Source organism: Pezoporus occidentalis, unplaced genomic scaffold (assembly GCF_034315485.1).
Source record: "Pezoporus occidentalis ecotype Australia unplaced genomic scaffold, CSIRO_AGI_Poc_V1 ctg10, whole genome shotgun sequence".
Classification (NCBI taxonomy): Eukaryota; Metazoa; Chordata; class Aves; order Psittaciformes; family Psittacidae; genus Pezoporus; species Pezoporus occidentalis.
Window position 1 is genome coordinate 213,459 of NW_026912779.1, and position 21,755 is coordinate 235,213.

The following is a 21,755-nucleotide window of genomic DNA, read 5'->3' on the forward strand; positions in this document are numbered from 1 at the left end:
GTTTTTTGGGGCATCCGTGGAGAAACACCATTGTTGAAAAACCCATGAAGCTTTGTGAACGTTAGTGCAGGATGCAAACGTGGCCTTGGGAGCACGAGGAACTCCAGCTCACTCCTACAGCTCCACATCCCTCTTGTGCTGCTGCCCCAGAGCTGGATCAGGACTGCGGGGGGGGGGGTGTCCCCAGAGCACAGCAGAGGGGCAGGATCCCCTCCCTGAGCTGCTGCTCACGCTCTGGGGGTGCAGCCCAGCACATGGGGGGGTTCTGGGCTCAAGCGCTCACTGAAGCCAGGTCATGGGGAGCTTCTTCTCACCCAACACCTCAAGTCCTTCTCCTCAGGGCTCAGATGACAGCATCAGGAGAGCTCCCATGAGCAGCCACACAAGAGCTGTCACACAGGGAATGGGGTTCGGGCACGGCTGAGCCCCATCCCAAGGAGCTCCCCCCAGCACATGCTGCGGTGTGGGCGCAGCCCATCCCCATGGCGCCCCGGCTCCTCACTCACAGCAGTGTTCCGACACTGATGCTCTGAACCAGGACTTGTTTTCCTTGCACTGTTTATTTCTGCAGCGCTCCAGCCCACTCAGGGAGTTTGTTCCCAAGATAGCCCAGTGCTCATAAACTATCATTTGGTGGTAATTCTTTGCAATCAGCAAGCAATATAATTAACTTCTCCGAGTCTGGGGCCTCCTTCTATAGCAGCATTATTCCTGTGACATGCCTCGTACAAAACAAGGACATGCTGCTTGCCGAGAGCTCTAATCAAAATTCTTTCATTGCAAGCAAAAAGAAAAGGGAATGGCACAAAGCAGCGCGGAATTCTCAGAACAGTGCTTTGTAAAAGAACTACCTCAAAAACATCATACAACAAACTTACCCAAAGAAAAACCCACTCCTGCTCAGCTTCTTCCAAACACAGCCGACCCCGTTACGAACCACTCAACATCTGCCCCTTCTTTCTCTGGGCTCTATGAAACCAGTTCCTCCAGCAAAACAGGGGAATTACCCAACTGGTGCTAGTCCTGAAAATCCAGCTGAAGCGATTTTTAAAGCCATTTTATTGTGTCATTCCCTGTGTCAACAATTTAATTGTTGAACCATGTTTAACACCGGTAAGGTCCTGCTGGATCTCTGGCTAAACCACCTACACTTCTCACTGCTTCCCAGTCATTCTTCCTCTAAATATTCATGCTGGTAAATAAATATTTTGCTGTCCCATGCTAATGCATAATGTATAAATCAGCCCCAAACACAAAGAAACCTAAAACCAGTTCTCATAGACAGCATTTGGATGCTTTTTTCCATAAACAACAGCTGGCAAATATCTCACAAAAGAAAAACAAAATAATCCCACTTTGCTGATCCATTTAATTGCTTCAGGATTTAATGGTCTCCAAAGTTGCTAGCGGCAGCCAGTGCTGGAAGCCAAGTACTTCCATCCAAAAAGCATGGTGGAGCTGTCCTCATCTCCAGCTTCAGGAACTCACAGCCTGCCCAGTGCCTGCTCTGGCAATCCCTGAGAGGAGTTCAGGCACCACAGCTTTTTCTGCAGGCACCCACCAGCCTGCATGTGGGAGAGTCTGCAGATGAGCGGCTCTGAAGTATCTGAAGGGGCTGCAGGAAAGCTGGAGAGGGGCTTGGGACAAGGGCCTGGAGGGACAGACCAAGGGGAATGGCTTTAACCTGCCTGAGGGGAGACTGAGATGAGCTCTTAGGCAGAAGCTCTTCCCTGTGAGGGTGCTGAGGCGCTGGCACAGGGTGCCCAGAGAAGCTGCGGCTGCCCCATCCCTGGCAGTGTTCAAGGGCAGGTTGGACACAGGGGCTTGGAGCAAGATGCTCTAGTGGAAGGGGTCCCTGCCCGTGGCAGCGGTTGGAGCTGGAGGAGCTTTGAGGTCCCTTCCAACCCAAACCAGGCTGGGGTTCTATTGGAGCTCAGGCCTTGCTCCCCTGCTACCAAGCAGACATCCAGCCTCCGCGGCTGGCAAGTGGCTGTGCTGTACCTGGAGTAGCTGCACACAGGCACCTTCACATGGAAGCACACCAGTGTCCGAGCTGCAGCAGAGCCCTCTCCAAGCTCAGCACCAAAGTAGAAGAGCACACCAAGCCATCAGGTGCCTATGCAGGCACCAGACTTTTTTGTTTAAAATTCAAGTAAATTTGATAACAAAACGATATTACACAAAGAAGCAACTGATCAGGCAACTGAGGGAGGAATTTCCACTTTCCTGGAATCACTTTCACCCCTACGGAACAGTTTACAGACATTTACACAACATCCTGATGCGCTGCTGCTTGCCTGTGTCACATCCTGACTTAGATGAGGAGGGCTGCCGCGCTGTGCCTGCTGGTTAACACATCAAGAAATAAGGATGCACCTACACTGAGAACCACATCCAGGGCTCTGCAGGTCAGTCACTGTGCTGGAAGCAGCCTCTAGCCTACAGTTGGCTCCTGTTTGCCCTGAATCTCAACCTCACTTCTACCTACCAGAGCACCCCAGACACCGCTGCTGTGCAGTAAAGCTTGTCAGACAGCCAACATAAACCTAAACCACCCCTGAGCCTCCCACAGCCCATCTCTTCCAAAGGGATATACATGCCACAGTACTGCATATTGTATAACCTCCCTCTTCTACAGTTTACAGCACCTACATAGTAATCAATGGAGAGTAAAAACCTGACAAGGAATACAGCCTATTACCTTCAAAGCACAAGCACAAACCTCTTATTTATTTTAGTTTTCTGTACATCTAATCACAGCAACATGATTTTAACAGTGCATATATTTCTCAGTTTTACAGATAAAACTAACAAAGAATGTGTTTCTTCCACTACTCTTGTGGGTGTAGAAGAATAAGACAGTAAATTAAGTCTGATCTGCTTGAAAATATATCTCTGAAATGAAGCAACAGACTTTGTGTTAACCCCATCACACCTCTGCTTGACCGAGCTCCAGCGAGGTTTGCAGCACCCTATTTGCACTGGGTTCATAGGCAGGGTGCACAGAGGGAACACCCTGGGGCAAAGCTTCCACCAGGGCCTCGCTGGTAGTGCTTGGGCACCCAGCAATTTGTCACCTGCTGGTTGGGGAGGGCCTGGGGGGCCACGTCCTGCTTCAGTGGGGCTGGGAAAGGCAGTGAAAGCAATGCCCGTCTTCTTCTGGTTGAATTTACTGCAGGCAAGTCTGCATCTCCACTGGGAATATGTCAAGGGTTTGCAACACCAAAATAGGGTGGGAAACACTGAATGACAGCACACTGCCCTAAAAGGCTATCTGATCCTGATTTATACTCTAAAGAGCAGGGAATTTCCTACATGGAAAAATTTCCCAGGGAAACATCAATCCCATCTTTACTGGCACTGGGCAAAGCAGTTGAGCTTACTCTTCAAGGCTCATGCCCTCACACTGCGTGCACATGCGCTCGGGATGACGGATGCATGGTGGCTGTGCACCGAGGTCCCCTTCAGCAATCCCCAAGAGGTTCAAGGGTAGTTGGCAGCAGAGGTGATTAGCAACAACAGACACATAACTCAGTGGTGGGTTTCTGGGCCCTCTTCTCACTCTCCTGTGTGCTAACCCGCTCATTCATCCGATGCCAAAGGTAAGTTCAATACCTCCGAAAGTCTTCCAGCAGAGTGGTTTGATCCCAATGCTTTCTGCATGGATGCAGTGGAGGCAGAGCAGGAGATGTGCTGGCTTCTAACAACAGCTCCACTTGGAATTTTTTTAGGAAAAAGAAAAAGGGAGTGGAGAAAGACACATCCAGAGGAGAAACCTAAGTGCAAGCAGAACATAACATCCTATTAACTCAAGCATGGAGGCTCCATCTCCCTACTGCAGCTTCCCCCAGCACTCGAGCAGTGTGGCTCAGTGGAACTTTCCATTGCCCAGTCCAAGCATTTGTCAGCTCCTGCATCCTGGTTAAATCTGTAACCGTGGGCACAGAGGAAGGGGACAGGGGACAGGCTCAGCACTACCCACAGCGCCTCAGAGTCCACAGGTTTTCCGCAATCTCACTTTAAGACAAAGCTTATGCAGTGGCATTTGTTTATTTGCACTCCCTTGCCCATGGCGCTTCTGAGCGTTGCTGACCCCTTGCCCACCCCCAGGGGTGTTTGCAGACCCCAGTGCTGCTGGGGATGCATCCGTCCAGACCTTGCTTTAGGGAGGAGCAGAGACAAACCCAGCCCTATCATCCCCTCTGAACGGGGGAAGATGAGCACCAAGAGCCTTGCCTGCAGCGCAGGCGCTGCTGAGCCACACAAGGGCAGTTTCAAGGAACAGTTCAACAGACCTGCGAAAGAGGCACCAAGAAAGGACACCCCCAGTCATGGACATTGATCCACGGGTGTCCGTCGATCTGGACCCGAGTGCCTGCGGTGGAGGCACCCCACGGTGTGCCAGAAATGCCCCTGGCAATACAGGCATCTGGGCATCCCCCCAGGCACTACAGGGTGTTACTCACATCTGCCCGGTTCACCTGAATTACTGCGGGTTAGTTCACTGCCTGGCCTTGAAGCTACACTCATTTCCAAGGTCAAGGGCAGTTACCACCACACCTCTGATGGTTACTATGGCTACTGGAAAGCTGCTGCATTCCTACATCCAGCCTCATTCAGGGTCCTCACAGCAACCCACTGCCCTAGAGGACACCCCTGCATCCTGTGTGAGACCAGCTCTGCGAGCTGATGCCTCCACACAGCAAACCTGGGTTTATTTCCTTCCTTATCCCCCTGCCAGAGAGACATCCTTACAACAGGCACAGGTCAGGAGCAGAGCTCTGGTCATACAAGGCTGCAGGTGCCAAAGGCTCACACAGGGCTCAGAAAACGCTCGAATTCCCAGAGAACATAAAGCACGATGAGCTACTTCATACAGAGAAACCAGCCCCTGACTTCTCACACTGCAAATTACAGGGTACGCCTGTACGCCAGGGGAGCAGCACTCAGCCCATCGACCCAAATCCCAGTGGGAAATACATCTCAAACTATCCTGGCATTTCGCCCCCCAACCATTTTCCCCTATGGCACTAAACAGAGATGGAGCCAGACGACAGTGTCAGACAGACCTTCTGCCTAGCACAGAGCCCTCTTCAGAGGTGCTGACGCAGTGGTTTGTCAGGAACACAGGCGGGGTCCCACAAGGCACACGGCTCACATACAGGCTGGCTATGATGGAGCAGCAGGTCTGGTGGCATCTGCCCTGACAGAGCCCAGGACAGCATCCTCCTCACGGAGCCATTCGCCAAAGGGACTCAGCGCAGGCTCCAGTGCCTGACCCACTACAGCCCAGCCCAAGGGAAGCCCTGAATCCCCTCTGCCCATGCACACTTGAGCTGCGAGGATGAATAATGAATGGCTGCTTTGTTTTCTATGGGAATTCTATAGCAGTAATTATCCCTGTTTTAACACAAAACAATTATCACCTCCTCCTTTCCTTTTCTTCTCCCATCCATTAAGTGGTGGGAAGACAGCATCTCTGCTCTTGACTAATAACAGGCCTTGAGGAGATGAAGCTGGTGTGGTGGGTAATTAACAAGAGACTTGAGCACATAATGTCACTAAACCAGGACAGGGTGAGCTTGCCCAGCTGCGGAAGGACAGAGCATCACAGTGCTCAGGTCCCCTGGAAGTCAGTCATCAGCAGAGAAGCTAACTCTCCAGTCAGCCTATTAATGAGTGCTAATAAGAAGTTGTCATTCAGTCAGTCAGCACCTGCCTGTCCATCACCAGGTGCCTGGGTTTTGTATTTATCAGGATGCAGGCTCAGAATTATCCTGGGATACACAGGTTATACTGGTCACGACTGCTCTTTTTTAATCCCATCTCTGTTTTTATGCGTACAGACAAAGGGTCAGGGTCTTCCAACACCTAAAGAAGACCTCAAAAAAACCTGGAGAGGGGCTTTGGACAAGGGCCTGGAGGGACAGGAATGGCTTTAACCTGCCCGAGGGGAGACTGAGATGAGCTCTTAGGCAGAAGCTCTTCCCTGTGAGGGTGCTGAGGCGCTGGCACAGGGTGCCCAGAGAAGCTGTGGCTGCCCCATCCCTGGCAGTGTTCAAGGCCAGGTTGGACACAGGGGCTTGGAGCAAGCTGCTCTAGTGGAAGGGGTCCCTGCCTGTGGCAGGGGTTAGAGCTGGAGGAGCTTTGAGGTCCCTTCCAACCCAAACCAGGCTGGGATTCAGCGATTCACATGTATATGTGTGTGTTTCTGAAGCATTTCTTTCCTCCAGCAGGATGCACAACCACTGCTGCACAGGTAACTTCAGAAGTGCTGCTCTTGTCACAGAAGTACCAGTATCTTTGGCCTTTAGACGGTACCCTGAAATTCTAGGGTATTTGACAATCTCCTAAAGTATGGAAATTTGGGATAGAAATAAAATAAAAATAAAAATCTGAAAACTTCCCCTGAATTTTGGCTGAGCAAGCATGAAACACAGAGAGGCTTCCCATGCTGCAAACTGCAGCCAAAACTCCAGCCACTCCCTTTAGGCACTATGGATGCAGGGAGAGCTGCACAGGGGATTTCTCTTCCTGAGTGGTTTTATCACAGCTAGCACAAAAGATCTTGATCCCATCCTGAATGTGAATCTTCCTGGAAAGCCTGGACCAAAGTGGGAGCTCTCTTCCTTACCCTCTGCTCATCCCCCACCAGCACCAGGCAGCACAAGAGCCACTCACCCTTCTGCCAGAGAGCAAAGAAAGAAAACCACAGAATCCCAACCTGGTTTGGGTTGAAGGCACCTTAAAGCTCCTCCAGCTCCAATGCCTCCCACGGGCAGGGACACCTTCCACTGGAGCAGCTTGCTTCAAGCCCCTGTGTCCAACCTGGCCTTGAACACTGCCAGGGATGATAAATAACCCCCCTTCCACCTCCTAATGGGGACAGCAAGGAAATCACGAGGAGCTCGCACATGTGGGTAACCAATATCTAATCTGGAAAATTCTTTATGCAGTCCATGGAAAAAAAGAAATCCACTTTCATTAAATACTTTTATTTTACCCACTGCTGCGCACTCAATTAAACTGCTTCAGCATTAATATATAAATCCATTACTCTGTGCATAAGTGAGTTTATGCACGTGTCTGTGTATAAAAGCTATACAATTAAGCACTACTTAAAATGCAAATGACAGATGATAAAGACTCCATCCTGACTGCATTAAATCTTGACTCAGGATGTTGCATGAGATCCTTGGTCATTTAAAACTAGTGTAAGCTCAGTTAAGTCAATGGAGCCAGAAATAATTTACATCAGTGGAAAATCTGGACCTTTGATTTTTAAATTCTTACTACTGGCAAGAGCTGAAAAACAAGCAACAAAAATCCCATTTGTAACACAGGGCCAGATGTTATTTTTCTTCTTTAACAGTATTAGCTCAAAAATAACAAACTTAAACTCTAATATAAAGACTTGTCCTGGGACAGATCTTGGAGTTACATCAGCTTTCACCCCTGAAGGCACTGAAATTTAAATCAAGGCTTGAGGCCCCTGTTTCCACATCCATCGTCAACCTGCAAAGTACCACAGACACACCAAACCATACAGCGCGTGCCTACAACCATTTGCCTGATTTTCTTCATTATCAGGCTTATTCCTTCTACCCTTCTGGCAGCACAAAGAGGCTTTAAAATAAACCAAACTCATGCTGTGACGGCTCCTTGAAAGGCCTGGAGTAGCAGAAGGGGTCATGGCAGGAGAGCTGCTCCTGCGCCTGCCCACCACCAGCCTGGGCTTGGCACCTGACAGCAAGGTCCCTTTGATGGAAGCCCGGCTGTGTTGGCCATGCAAAAGAGCAGCCCCTCCAACACCACCTCCTGCACCTTGGCAGTGGTTGTGCATTAAACAAGAGCCCACTCAGCACTGACAAGTCTTTAATCATATCATACCCCAGCCTGGTTTGGGTTGAAGGGACCTTAAAGCTCACTCATCTCCAACCCCTGTCACGGGCAGGGACCCCTTCCACTAGAGCAGCTTGCTCCAAGGCCCTGTGTCCAACCTGGCCTTGAACACTGCCAGGGATGGGGAAGGTGTCCATTCGCCCGCAGGTGTAACACAGGTGGGCTGCAGGCACAGGGAAGGGGCACAGTGGAGGTAAACGCAGAGCCTGGCCCAGGAGATGTTAACTAAAGCCACAGCACAGCCTGCATCATAGACCACTGAGGTTTTCTATTCTCAAGTTTAAAGCACAAGTAAAAAGCAGTGCCTCCCACAGCCAGCACCCTTCAAATCCAATGGATAATTCTCCAAGCTATGCAGAACCTTACAAAACCTGAGAATCCTTTAAAGCATTTTCTATTTCAACACACGCTCGCTGAAGTCACCCTTTAAAATAGCATAAGCCCTCACAAAATCACCTGAGCTAGAGAACCTCCTACAGCTAGCACTCAACTTCCATTTCAATCCCAGACTTCCCTTTTCCATGGTTTATAAACCAAACGCTTCTCCAACAGCCCTTTTTCACCCTGTCCCTATCAACTTCCTTCCTTCTCTGGACTCCAAGCAAAACCCCATGACCCATTAGTCTGGTTAGAAAAGAAACCTTCCTCCATGTGCTTTAATCAGAAACTTTGAACAAAACCAAGTCACTGGAACAGGAAACATCAAAGCAGACTCTGGGAGGTTTGCTGGAGCTGGAGTGTCTAACCCTGTATTACCTGAACCAGAATTAGAGGGCTTAAACCATTGACAAACCAATACCACCTGAAGATCGTAATTCAAGATACATAACCATATGTAACATTTTTAATGGGAAGAGGAAGCCCCTCGCCCGTCCCAGGGACGGTGGATGTTACAGGCACAAACCAATGACCCCATTCCCAAATCCCTTGGGATCGCAACTGCAAAACTTGTTTTTTAACAACCAAACATTTTCCTTTCATTTTTAAAGCCACCCCGATCAGTGCAGGGTTCCCTGGAGGCAATGTCAGGATGGCTGCACTGACAGCAGGTGATGTTGGAAACCGATCTTGCGCTTCGGCCTCTAACCTCGCACCGGCAATGTCTGCCTCTGCCTCGACATCTGGGCTGGTTTTAGGGTACTGCACAACTACAGCTTTGTTTCGACAAGGGTGAAAGTGAAAGCCAGCACAGTCCTGCAAGTCACACATCATCCCGAACCGCCACAGGGATCCGAACTGAAGGAACTTCACAATAGGCTGGAGTAAGCGGTGGAATCACCGTCCCTGGAAGCGTTCACACACAAGGCTCTCTGTGCCATGGGCAGTGCCTCGGCAGTGCTGGGGAACAGTTGGACCGGATGAGCTTAAAGGTCTTTTCCAACCTTTACTGACTCTGTGATTCTGTGAGCTGCTGGAAGGTACACAGCTTAAGCAGACCACTGAAAGCCAGACTAGGAGCAAAATACACCTGCAAGATGCCAAAGAGCACCGAGGCCCAGCCACTTCCCCTCGGTGCTTTGGGCTCGTGACACACAAAGCAGGATTGGCTGGATACACACAAAACCGCCACACCAGCAAAGCCCAAAGGCATCACCGAGGGCTGGAGCTGCAGATGCTGCTGCCACATCCCACCCCTGCTTTAGGAAGGAGGAAACAACACAGTGGCACAGCATACTGGTTGTGGTCCTACAGAAAACCCTCCTTGCTCCAGTTCCGCACAAAGGACTGTCCTACCTGCACAAATGGATGTTGAACACTTTGTGTCATCAAGGGCTAAACCATCACTTGATGTAAGCCAGCAGAGCCTATCACACCTACACCACCTAAAGAGCTGCCCACAGTCTGCCCCCGGGTGGACAACTTGATCTCTTCATACTGTCAGGAAACAGAAGAGATTCAGACACCCAGTCCCCAGCTCCATGCTCGTGCTCCAGCACAGCCATGGCTTGCAGGCTTCTGCAGCCCTGGGAGAGCTTCCATCTGTTCTGAGCTCCAAAACAGTTTAAAAGCCAGTGTCACTCACTGGGGAAAACGAGCAGCACAACAAAACCCTGCAGGAAGCCTGTTCACAGAATAGGGCCTTGGTGGGAAAAGGATGCTGGGGAGAATTGTGACATTTCACAAAAACACAGCGATATCTTTGTAAATGCTTAAGTGAACAATTTGAGTTTACCATGACAGAACAGTAATTCAGGTGTGTAAAAAACTCAATGATGCTGGTATCTGGCCATCTAGAACATCTACATCTGGTACACATTTACTTTTACTACAGCTGTGAGCCGTTATTTGTACCTCAGTAATGTCCTGAGGCCACACTGTGTTGAGCAGCTCACATCTGCCAAGTAAGCATCAGTCACTGATTTGATCAGGAAGATCACCGAATCCCAGTTTGGGCTGAAGGGACCTTAAAGCTCCTCCAGCTCCAACCCCTGCTCCCACAGGCAGGGACCCCTTCTACTGGAGCAGCTTGCTCCAAGCCCCTGTGTCCAACCTGGCCTTGAGCACTGCCAGGGATGGGGCAGCCACAGCTTCTCTGGGCACCCTGTGCCAGCGCCTCAGCACCCTCAGACAGTCCAGAACATAGGAACACAATCACTTGACATTTACAGGTTTTACCTGGTACTAACTCCTTAGAGTGTGCTCTTCGTCAGCACAGCCCAACCATGGCCCATGCTGCTGGCCAGCATGAGCTGTGCCATTCTGACACCATGGCACAGAGGACCAAGGGAGCCTGCGGCATACAGGCAGGACAAGAGGCCGCCACTGGCATGGACCTGTGTCACCGGAGGCCCACAGTGGTTCTTCCCAGCTGCCAACCCAAAAAGCTACAACAGTCCTGCTTCCCATACTCAGCATTCCCTTCCAAAGAACAAAGTCTGACTCAACAACTTGTCCACCTCCTCCTTAGAGATTCAGCTCTTGGGCTTCACAGAAAACTTCTCAAACTACTAGTGCGATGCGATGCACTCCAGCTGCCTGGCATCCTCAGGTGTCAGAAGTAAAACCCCGTTCAGAAAGTTATCTATTCATGTCTCAAGTCCTGTGTTGCTTCTTAACAACTTTTAAATGCAAATATTTGGAAGCAATTGTTCCTCTTCAGTGGCATAAACCTCTCCTCCGCCTTTTCCACAACACAACATAACCAAGGGAACAGCCCAAGCTTGCTAGTTCAAGGCAGTTCAAGTCTCACTTCTCTAGGTGGAAAGAACAAAACACCTACAACCAACCAACCAACCAACAAAAAAAAACAACCAAGAAACCAAAACTGAGAAAATTTCTGGGCATTTTAAAGTTACCTCAAAGGAGAAAAAATAAAGGGACACAAGGGCCCTCCATCCGCTGCCATTACTCTCAGCATGAATTCTTGCTACAGTAAATGCAGTTACTGGTTGATGATGTACTTAGGAAAGTATTTTCCCCTTCTTTGTGCTGAAGAATGCTGATATTTTCTACCTGCACTTTTTCCAGAGATAAAGTAGGCAGCTTCTTGAGAGATGATGTAGCTGAAAAATTGTTTGTCCTCCATGAAGTATGTGTGCAAACATGATCCATCAACTGGTTCAGGGAATATTTGAGTTCCAATGCAAAAGGGCTGTGCTCTACCTCATTTTTCCTTTCTTCTTAAAACTACATTTATTTTTACTGTGGCCATGCCATCAAATAAGACTGGAACCCCACAAGCTCACAGCTCGAAACCTGTGTTTTATCCAGACTGATCACTGTTTCTGAAAAGAACTTAAGACAGGGATAAAAGAAAGCAGCTTTACATCAGGTAAGCACTCTCCATGTCTATTTTATACGTGTTTGGCAAGTCCATAAAACAGCAAAACCAATTCCAAGCTCTCAGCACATTCCAGAGCAGTCCATGACCAGGATACCCACAGGCAGCACGCTTCAGTGTGCAGGTCCTCTGGCACCAGAGGCTTCACTCCACGGATGGCCACGAGGGTGTTTTGATCTTTCAGAGGGATGAGAAGCTGCTCCTGCAGGCACAGCTCCATGGGCTCCATGCCCCTTCAGCAGATGCCAGTATGGTGCCCTCCTGCCATCGCTCTCCCTGCAGAACCACCATGTGTGCTCAGTGACACATCCCCTCCTCCATGCCCGGATCCTCCCGCTGCGGCTGTGCATCCCTCCCCTCCCAGCAGGGATGCAGCCCAGCGCCTGCACTGCCATGCTCAAGTTACCAGTCTCATAGATCTTTAGTATAAGCATGTATAAGGCAAAGCTTTCTCACCATGGGCAGTAGCACCAGAGTCAGTATTTCACATGTAGACAACAGTTAGCATCAGCCAAAGGCTGCCAGATCAGCCATCCCTAGAGGACAGGTCATTAAATGGCCACTAGCAGCTTGGAGGTGGGTCACTTCATTACAACCTAATAAAGGCTAGGAAGAGAGAAGAGATCAGAAGCCATAGCCCTGTCTATGCCTATCTTGCATGGTCCACAGCTGAGTACCCCTCTCCTAAAGCCCTCCCCCATAGTACTTCAAACACTAAATAACTAAGCAGCCTAATGTTATAAAACACTGAGAGACAAGAGGCTAAGGTTTGGGTTTTGGCAAATGCACTTGGCTGTGGAGCTGGAGGGACAGGGATGAAAAGAGGAACAAAGGGTTGAAGCAGTAAGAAATGATCTGCACTAAACAATCTCTTCTACTGTAGTGACAGGACAAGGGGTAATGGGTTAAAACTTAAACAGGGAAGTTTAGATTGGATATAAGGAGGAAATTCTTTCCTGTTAGGGTGCTGAGGCACTGGAATGGGTTGCCCAGGGAGGTTGTGAATGCTCCATCCCTGGCAGTGTTCAAGGCCAGGTTGGACGAAGCCTTGGGTGAGATGGTTTAGCGTGAGGTGTCCGTGCCCATGGCAGGGGGGTTGGAACTGGATGAGGTCCTTTCCAACCCTAACTATTCTATGATTCTATTCTACGATTCAAGGTATCAGATGTGAACCTGAACTATGAGGGTACTGCACCTGTGTGCTCCCACTAGTGTTACTGCTAAATTCCCCTGGCTGGTCCAGCACTCCCTGTTTCAGGTTTTGTCAGTAAAGCTCATTAGCAGCCTACAGCAGAACACCGGCTAGATAAATGGGATGCTAGGAAGAGCTACCATGCAAACTGGCTTGTGCTTCTGACTGGCTCTCCAGTGCTGTCCTCCTGTGTCTTTGATGGCAGCAGGTGTGCAGGGTAAGATCTGCTCCTTGTTCTCTACAGGATTACTACTTTTTTGTCTTGCCATTATTTCTCAAGACTATTAACATTCTTCTTGGGTAGCAACACTCAATTATCCCTTGGTGTACTTCACTGAACACCCAGCATGACATACGAATCTTCCATAAACACTCTGCAATGCTTCTACTGCATAGCAGCATATGACAACAGTGATTTCCAACAGAAACAATTACAATGGGAACACACTAGTCACAAGTATCACCAGTTAAGTAAATGAGTCCCAGTAGGTGAGATTTTGCAGACTACCAGTGCACATCTTGACCACGCTGCGATGCCAAGGGCTGGAGGCCGAGTACTCATAACCCAGGAGCCAATGGGTCTAATGAGTTTCTTTTTTATTTGAGTAAGCGGTAGTTTAATTACAGTGGTTTGATACCCATGCAATGATGTATTCTGCAAAACCAAACAGGAGCTTTCTGACGAGGGCACTATGGGCTCACAGGAGCTGACCACCCTTCCTCTGCCTACAGACCATAGAAGTGATGCTGGGTTTGGGATCTCGGTTTTACTTTGGTGTTTTCCAACTCAGCTCTCCTCTCTTCTCCAATTCTTTTGTTTCATCAATGCAGGAGAACACAGTGAGGATGAGCTGGGAAAGACCACTGCCACCACTTGATTTTAATCACAGAGCTTGCATTACTTTTCTCCATACAAAGACAGGCTGAGAACATTGGGGCTGCTCAGCCTGGAGAAGAGAAGCTGTGTGGAGACCTCAGAGCAGCTTCTAGTGCCTAAAGGGGGCTATAAGGATGCTGGAGAGGGACTCTTCGTCAGGGACTGTAGCGATAGGACAAGGGGTAATGGGTTCAAACTGAAACAGGGCAAGTTCAGGTTGGAGATAAGGCAGAAGCTCTTCCTTGTGAGGGTGCTGAGGCACTGCCACAGGGTGCCCAGAGAAGCTGTGGCTGCCCCATCCCTGACAGTGTTCAAGGCCAGGTTGGACAGAGCCTTGGTGACACGGTTTAGTGTGAGGCGTTCCTGCCCACGGCAGGGGTGTGGAACTGGATGATCTTAAGGTCCTTTCTAACCCAAACCATTCTATAATTCTATGATCTTCAGCTCCTGAAGTCACACACATGACCACATGGGAATATTGGCAAAATTTCAGCAAAAAGAATGCTACTGGCCTCCTGCATGTGCACAGGGAGCTCCATTTTCCAGGGAACTGCACGATTTGGAGATCAGTTCAGAGACTTCAAATACCCAGAAAAAGGCAATTGCTCCAACCTTCCCCTTTAACATTCAAGGTACAGTCTCATCACATGCTCGCCTACACACCAGTGTCACCGAGTGATGCTTGGGCTGCTGCCGCCTCAGATGACTAAAGCCTCACAAGGAAGTACCTGTGACCGCCTCTCCTTCCAAAGAGGCCCTACAATCCAGCACCTCCACAGACACAGCCCAAAAGCAAACCCCAGCAAACCCATGGCACAGCCACAAGCCAGCACCGAGGCTGACTCAACCACGTGCCTCGCTCAGCGTCACCACCAGAGCAGCCAAGCATGGCTACAAATACAGCAGCAAGTCCAAGTCACAAAGCAAGCCCAAAGCGAGGAGCTCCGCAGTGCCAATGAGCCTGGGGCTGATGTTCTGACACTGCAGCCAAGGAGCACCATGTATGCACATGTGTACACGTGTGCACAGACAGCCCAGACGCCAGGGGCACTGTGAGGCTCCTGTGGGTGATCATTCCACTACTGCACTGCAGCATGCAGCCCCTCGCAGAGGCAGGAAGGGCAAGACCACAGCTCTCAGCCCACTCATGCACATCGCTGCATCGGCACAATGTGTGAGAACATCCAGCTTCCCAGGGCTCCTGCTTGCCACTTACCAACCAACATCACCCAGCTGGTGTCACAGAACCCCAGCCTGGTTTGGGTTGGAAGGGACCTCAAAGCTCCTCCAGCTCCAACCCCTGCCACGGGCAGGGACCCCTTCCATAGAGCAGCTTGCTCCAAGCCCCTGTGTCCAACCTGCCCTTGAACACTGCCAGGGATGGGGCAGCCACAGCTTCTCTGGGCACCCTGTGCCAGCGCCTCAGCACCCTCACAGGGAAGAGCTTCTGCCTAAGAGCTCAGCTCAGTCTCCCCTCTGGCAGGTTCAAGCCATTCCCCTTGGCCTGTCCCTCCATCCCTTGTCCCAAGCCCCTCTCCAGCTTTCCTGCAGCCCCTTCAGGCACTGGAGCTGCTCTCAGGTCTCCCCTTCAGGAGCCTTCTCTTCTCCAGGCTGCCCCAGCCCAGCTCTCTCAGCCTGGCTCCAGAGCAGAGCTGCTCCAGCCCTCACAGCAGCTCCATGGCCTCCTCTGAACTCGCTCCAACAGCCCCACATCTCTCTTGTGCTGCTGCCCCAGAGCTGGATCAGGGCTGCAGGGGAAGGGGTCTCCTCAAAAGGCAGCAGAGGGGCAGGATTCCCTCCATGACCTGATGTCCACTCTGTTAAACCACCACCACACCTCATTAAAACATCACCTTAGTCCTAGAAGCTGAAATAAGACAAATTGCTTTTGAGGACGTTCCTTGGCAAAGGCAGGAAGAGTCATCCTTTCTTATCCTCCTTTATTTGTTCTTTTTCTGCCTGCTAGCGTCCTCCACGTGACACAGTGTTATTGAGAAAGACACCCTCCTTGTTCTGAATGGGAAAGAGATGCTGGATTTTCCACTCCCCTGGCCAGCTTCTGCAATGGTAAATGGCTTCTCCCTGTTAAAAACATTTCTTGGCATAATCCTTCCCTGCTATGTCCAAGGATCTGCTGGTCACTGAAGTTCTCACCAGTGGCACCCATTTGGTGGCACAATGACCCTGGCACTGACACCAGCCAGATTAAACCTTTCTCCAGGCAGGAAAATCAATTCTCATTCTATTTCATTGCAAGAAAAAAATAAATTAAAAAAAAAGAAAACCTCTAAGTGCATCGAGAGCAGACATTGTTCTGACGTGTACAGAGAGCATCGAGAGCAAGAGACATTGCTCCAACGTGTGCAGAGAGCATCGAGAGCAGAGACATTGCTCCATCCAACATGTGCAGAGAGCATCGAGAGCAGAGACATTGCTCCGACGTGTGCAGAGAGCATCGAGAGCAGAGACATTGCTCCAACAGGTACAGAGAGTTCCTGGTGCCTGAGAAACCATTCCAAGGGTCAGAGACGTGGGAAATACCCTCCAAGAAACCAACTGCATGAATAACCAAGCAGCAGAGCAGTTTCCAGCAGCTCAAGTTATTTTTATGTATCCCTTGCAGCTCTTCACAGGTCAACTGCTCTGGCACAGGCTGACCAGAGCATCTGTCATCAAAATCAAGTCACACTCTCCCCTGTGTCCAACAAGACCTGTCCTACCTTGGACATGGGGTGTAAATAGCAGGGACATGGTGTGCGCATGTCTCTGCTGCCCCAGTTGCACCTGGGTCTGAACCTGGCTCCAGAAACATGCTCCAGCTGCCAAAACCCAACCAACCACCCACAGAGCTAAGGAGAGGGGAGCCGGGCACACGCTCTCCAGCCCAGCGCTCTAACTGCCTGCGCTTGCTGCCTTTGTGCGCAGCCCACGGCCAACACGTGTGAACAGGAAAACCATTCCCAATGCTTCCACCAACAGAGCAGGAAGGCTCAGCCGGGAAGAGCTCTGTCCCAGCCAGCAGCTGCCCCATGGGCTCCCCACAGCTGATACCCGCCGCAGGGACACGCAGCCTGCACAAAGACAACGCTTAGTTCCAAAGCTGATGTCAGCCAAGGAGCTTGGCCAGCGCTGGCGTTTGTCCCCTAGCCCAGCCCTCGGGGCAGGTGACAGCATCACCACTTCAGCCCCTGCTCCAGGCAGGAGGACATCTCTCCTTCCTGATGGCACAAAAAGATAACCCATCTCTGTGCCAGCACACAAACCTAGAAGCAGCAGGCATGGAGTTTGGTTTTATTTCTGAGCTTCCAACCCAACATCAAGCTTTTTGAATGCTTTAGGTTTGGAGCTGATGAAGCCCTTCTGCACTGCTTGGCAGGAGGAGGGGCACAGCAGCCTCCCAGAGCGAGGATGCATCGCTGCGACCAACCCCTGCTCGCAGAGCACCAGACCTCATGGTTGCACTGTTACCACAGGAGAACACGCTGCAGACCCCAAGGCCCAGGAACAGGACTCCTGGGACAAGCGACAACCTTGTCTGCAAAGCACCAAGGGGGGCAAACACAACAAAAGTGGATGATGGTGGGCAGAAGCCTTCTCAGCCCTTGTTCCACAGGAATCACACCCTGAGCCCAGCCCAGTCTCCCCTTGTAGTGGGGAGAATGGAAGGCAGCAACCAACAGACAGGAGCAGAGTGTGGGAGCAGCCACTTGAACAAATCCCTGCCAAATTCACAAAGCTGTCACAGCAGAGGGAGGGAAGAACATCCCTATGATATTCCGTGAGCACAGTTTGTCACTAAACTCACAGCAGTTGGCTTCTGCAGAGTTTCAACAAGTGGGAGCAAGGGTTTATGACTGCCCAAACAGAAACAAGTTATCCGTTTTCATCTTGCTTAGAAAAATTAATCGTGCTTGAGGGAAAGTGAGTGTTCTGGTGGATTTTGGCTTTGGGGGGGTTAACTGCATTTTGGTTCAGCCAGGAGGTAAAAAAGAAGGGAGGAGGAATCACTCTTCACAGAGCATACTGTAATCTGCTGGTGAAGAAGGCCTTCCTGACCTCGGCAGCACTGGAGCAGGAGCAGTCTTGCTCACTCTGCCAGCAGCTACCTCCAGCATCTTTCCAGGGAAATTCCAGAGGAATTTTGTCTTCTGTGTCTCCCTATTTCCCATCCCAAGGAAACGGGATCCTACCTGCACCCCACTAAAGCAAAACCCAGGTTTGTAAAGATATCACTCCTTGTATCTTACAGAGGCAACAAGCAGAAGGATGATTAGAAAAGAGTCCAAGCCTGGCACCTTACCTCCAGGGACAAAGGCCAAGAGGCAAGAAGTCTGTGTTTACCTACGGACATGGAGAAGTCTCCGCCACCCTCAACACCCAAATATCAAGTAGATATGAGCACAGGGCTGGAAAACAAGGCAACAGAGGAGAGAACCCAGAGGCTCTTTGGAAAAGAGAGGGGGCTGCTTTGTCATTCTGCATCCACAAGTGCTCAACACAACCAAATACAGCCACAGGGGCGGGGCAGAGCACACAATGAGTATTCCTCAGCATCTTTCTGCTAACAGGGCACAGAGCAGTGAGGCTTAAACTGATGTTTCAAAGCACTCTGGCAGGTACTCAGATCCCACAGCATCTAGTACACTTGCAAAGACAGGGGTCCTTTGAGGCTGGGATTTCATCTAATCCATTTGCCATGCCTTGCTACATCCCTGACTGTTTGGGGAGTGCTCTTTCCTGCCCACATCATCCATAGCCGAGCACCAGGTTGTAACTGCTTCTGGAGCCAGGCACTCAGAGCTGGACCTTAACCAAGCCAGATGTACAACACCAACTCCATCAGCACTGAGAGGGCAAGGGTGCGAGCAGAAAGGTTACCACATCGTCACTGCACCAGTCAAGTTCAACAGCTTTCTGAAAGCAAACATAGTCCCCTCTTATTTGCTATCCCAAGACAGGAGCAGCCATCCTCCAGACTGAGCCTTGCCAGATTCATTTCCCAGAGCCCTGCTGCACAGCTCAAACTCCCCGGGGTCAGTGAACTGGGGCTACGCAGCACACAGTGAGCAGAGTGCTTTGAAGGTACCTGCTCCAGAGGACCATACTGTCACTCCAACGGCAACAGCATCAGAGTGGAAAACTAAAAAAAGAATAAAAAAACCCCAAAAGAACAACAAAAAAACAAAATAATCTTCAGGCTGCATTCAGTCCATTTTACCTCTCTGATTATTTCTACAATGTATGTTTCAGAGGAAAAGCAGGCAAAGCCATTTGGAGTAGTTCTGATGATTACATGCCACTAGACAGCCTACTGGCTAAACCATTAGAAACCAAACCCAGCAGTTCAGAAATGAGATGCCAGGCTTCCTGACAATCCATTTACAGAAAAAGCATCTTCCCTTTAGCATGTAAAAACATGTTTACTGCCAACAGACAGCAAAAGCCAAGGGCTGCAAAAACCCACAGAACACTTCAAAACGATGCATTTCCTCACCAAGAGAGGAGGTGAAACTGCTTTCTTAAACACTCATTTTTGCTGAGCTGCAGGTGTTTATGCAACTTAATTTTGGAACTAAGCAGGAAAATTACCCCATCTTTTCAGGCAGCGTTTTCCTACCAATACTCATCAAAGGGGAGGAGAAGCACCTGAAGGTCAAATGCACATGAGTGCACGTCCTGTGGGGATGCTGAGGAGGTTTAAGCTCTGCTGATTCCCAAGTAACAACAGGCACCCGAGGGCTGTGTGACACACCACAGGCGGGCTGTGCTCAGCAACATCACAATTTTAGCCAAACTGACCCAATTTCCCTGAGCAGCACTGTACAGGCCAGCATTTGGAGAAGGCAAATGCAGACATGCCTGGGGAGTTCTTGTGCCTCTCCACTGCTGCACTCATTCAGGCCTCTTTCAACAGGCACTGCAGAGCTGAACACCATTCAGGGGCCTCATCCAGCACTAACCTGGCCATGGAAAGACTGCGCTGCCCTGAAAGCCTGTGGATCAACCTCTCCACCAGCTCTGATCAACAGCAACTATCATTAGTGTCAGAGCCATACACTGATTTGAACCACCCTACTCCTTTCTACGCTTCTAAACACAAAAGCTGCTGCTAGGAGCCATGCCAAAGGTCTCCTCATCCTAACCTGCTCTAGTGAAAGGTGTCCCTGCCCATGGCAGGGGGTTGGAACTGCATGAGTTTTAAGGTCCCCTCCAAGACAAAAAAGACCATGATTATAACCTGCTGTGGCAGTGGTTAACCTTGTGTTAGCTTAGACTAACCTCAGCTCCATCACCATCATATTTCATCTCCTGAATGGCTGTTTCACTCTTAGCATTAGGAAAGAGAGCAGCAGGATGAAGCTGTATGGGCTCACGATGCATTTTGTGCTGGATTCAAAAACCTGGCACCATTCTGAGCTGCAGCGAAAATGGGAAATTCTGAAACTCTTCCTAAAGCAAAACTCACTTTGCTTTCTCATGCAGAGTTACCATATACAGCACAACCCCCTTCAGAACAACACAACGTGGCAATGCTATTTACAGCATTGCTTCTACCAGCACTTTTACTCATTTCACTTGCTGAAAAGCAGGACTGAAGTGTTCTGCAATGACATGCAATTCACTGAAGTCAACAGGTAGCTTCCACAGACAGCACCCCACGGCCCTTCCAACCAAGACAACTCAAACATTTCTGCCTGCCACCCATCGCAGCGTTAATGACTGACATTTCCACTGCCCTAACAGTCCAAAAGGAAACCCACAAAACAACACATGGGACCTGAACTTTGTTGCTTTTGTTTTCTTTGCTACAGTACTTTCAGTCAGTTTGCTGTTCCAGGATGTATTCTGCTGTAATAATGTGACAATTCAGGTTACAAACAGAAATTCACCAATGTGTTCTTGCTTCTTCTCTCCCGAACACTACACAACGTGCTCAGTAATTACCATTTTCTCTTCTGGAAAAGGGGGAGAAAAACACCCCCCCACACCACAGGTAAAATCCCAAACGTTTCCTATAGGCCACTTAATTTGGGGAACGCAGCAGAAAGAGCTGATGAGGATGGTGAGATAGTAGGTGTTGATGTACCAAGATTACTATAGATGCTGACGTGAGACTGTAAGACTGGATCTGCGCTATATGTGAGATATGCAAACAAAAGAAAAATGGAATAAGAAGAATTTCTGTACTGTTTTTTTTTGTGTCTAAAAAGATTATAATCATCCATCTGTCCAGAACTGTTATTAAGGATTATACTGGAGGAAAAATTATAGGCAGAGAAGCATAGCAAGAGCTGTATTTGTTGCAATTTCTCTTGGGACACGTAACCTACATAAGTCCTGAAGAGCAGAGGAACACCTTTCCCTTCCCTCCCTGAACTGTGAGGAAATAACATCCGAGCTCTGCTTTGAAAAGAAAGGACTGAGCAGTCCTTATAAAGATTTCTCTTTTAATAGTGATCCATTAAGATGACATCTATTTGGGTAGAAATAAAAATAATGCAATTGACTGGATGCAAACTGAAGACTCCCTATCTTACTCTTTTGTTCCATCATCCACAGAAAGTTTTTTGAACAGGATTGGCAGTGATTTTTCCATTTAACTAAGGGACAGGAAACACCCCTCTAAACAGAGGGGGCTCTTTCAGAACAAGTACAAAACATTGACAAAGAACCCCACATGGCTCAGGGAAGGCAAGTTCAAAAGCACATCAGCTCCTTTCCTGCAGTTAAATACCAGTGTGCCTTAACCCCAGCTGCAGGCAGATCCCTGAGGAACTGGAGTGTCGTGGTTTAAGCCAAACCCAGGACAAGGAGGCAAGGAGATGAAGAGGACCCTGCTAAGATGCCTCCCTGAAGAAAAAGCCACATTTCAAACTAAGCCCTATTTCTCATCAGCAGATCAACCCAACCTCAAGCTACAGAAGATGGGGTTTCTTTGGGCCCACTGCTGATGGAGGTACTTGCACTAAATATGTGACTACCTACTGATTTCTCAGGTAATA

At 49.6% G+C, this 21,755-nt stretch overlaps 1 protein-coding gene across 7 annotated transcripts in view; it reads right to left on the reverse strand.

Moving 5' to 3' along the window:
- SLC24A3 (solute carrier family 24 member 3) overlaps positions 1-21,755 on the reverse strand; it is a 179,872-nt gene that overhangs the window by 127,427 nt on the left and 30,690 nt on the right. The window lies entirely within an intron of this gene.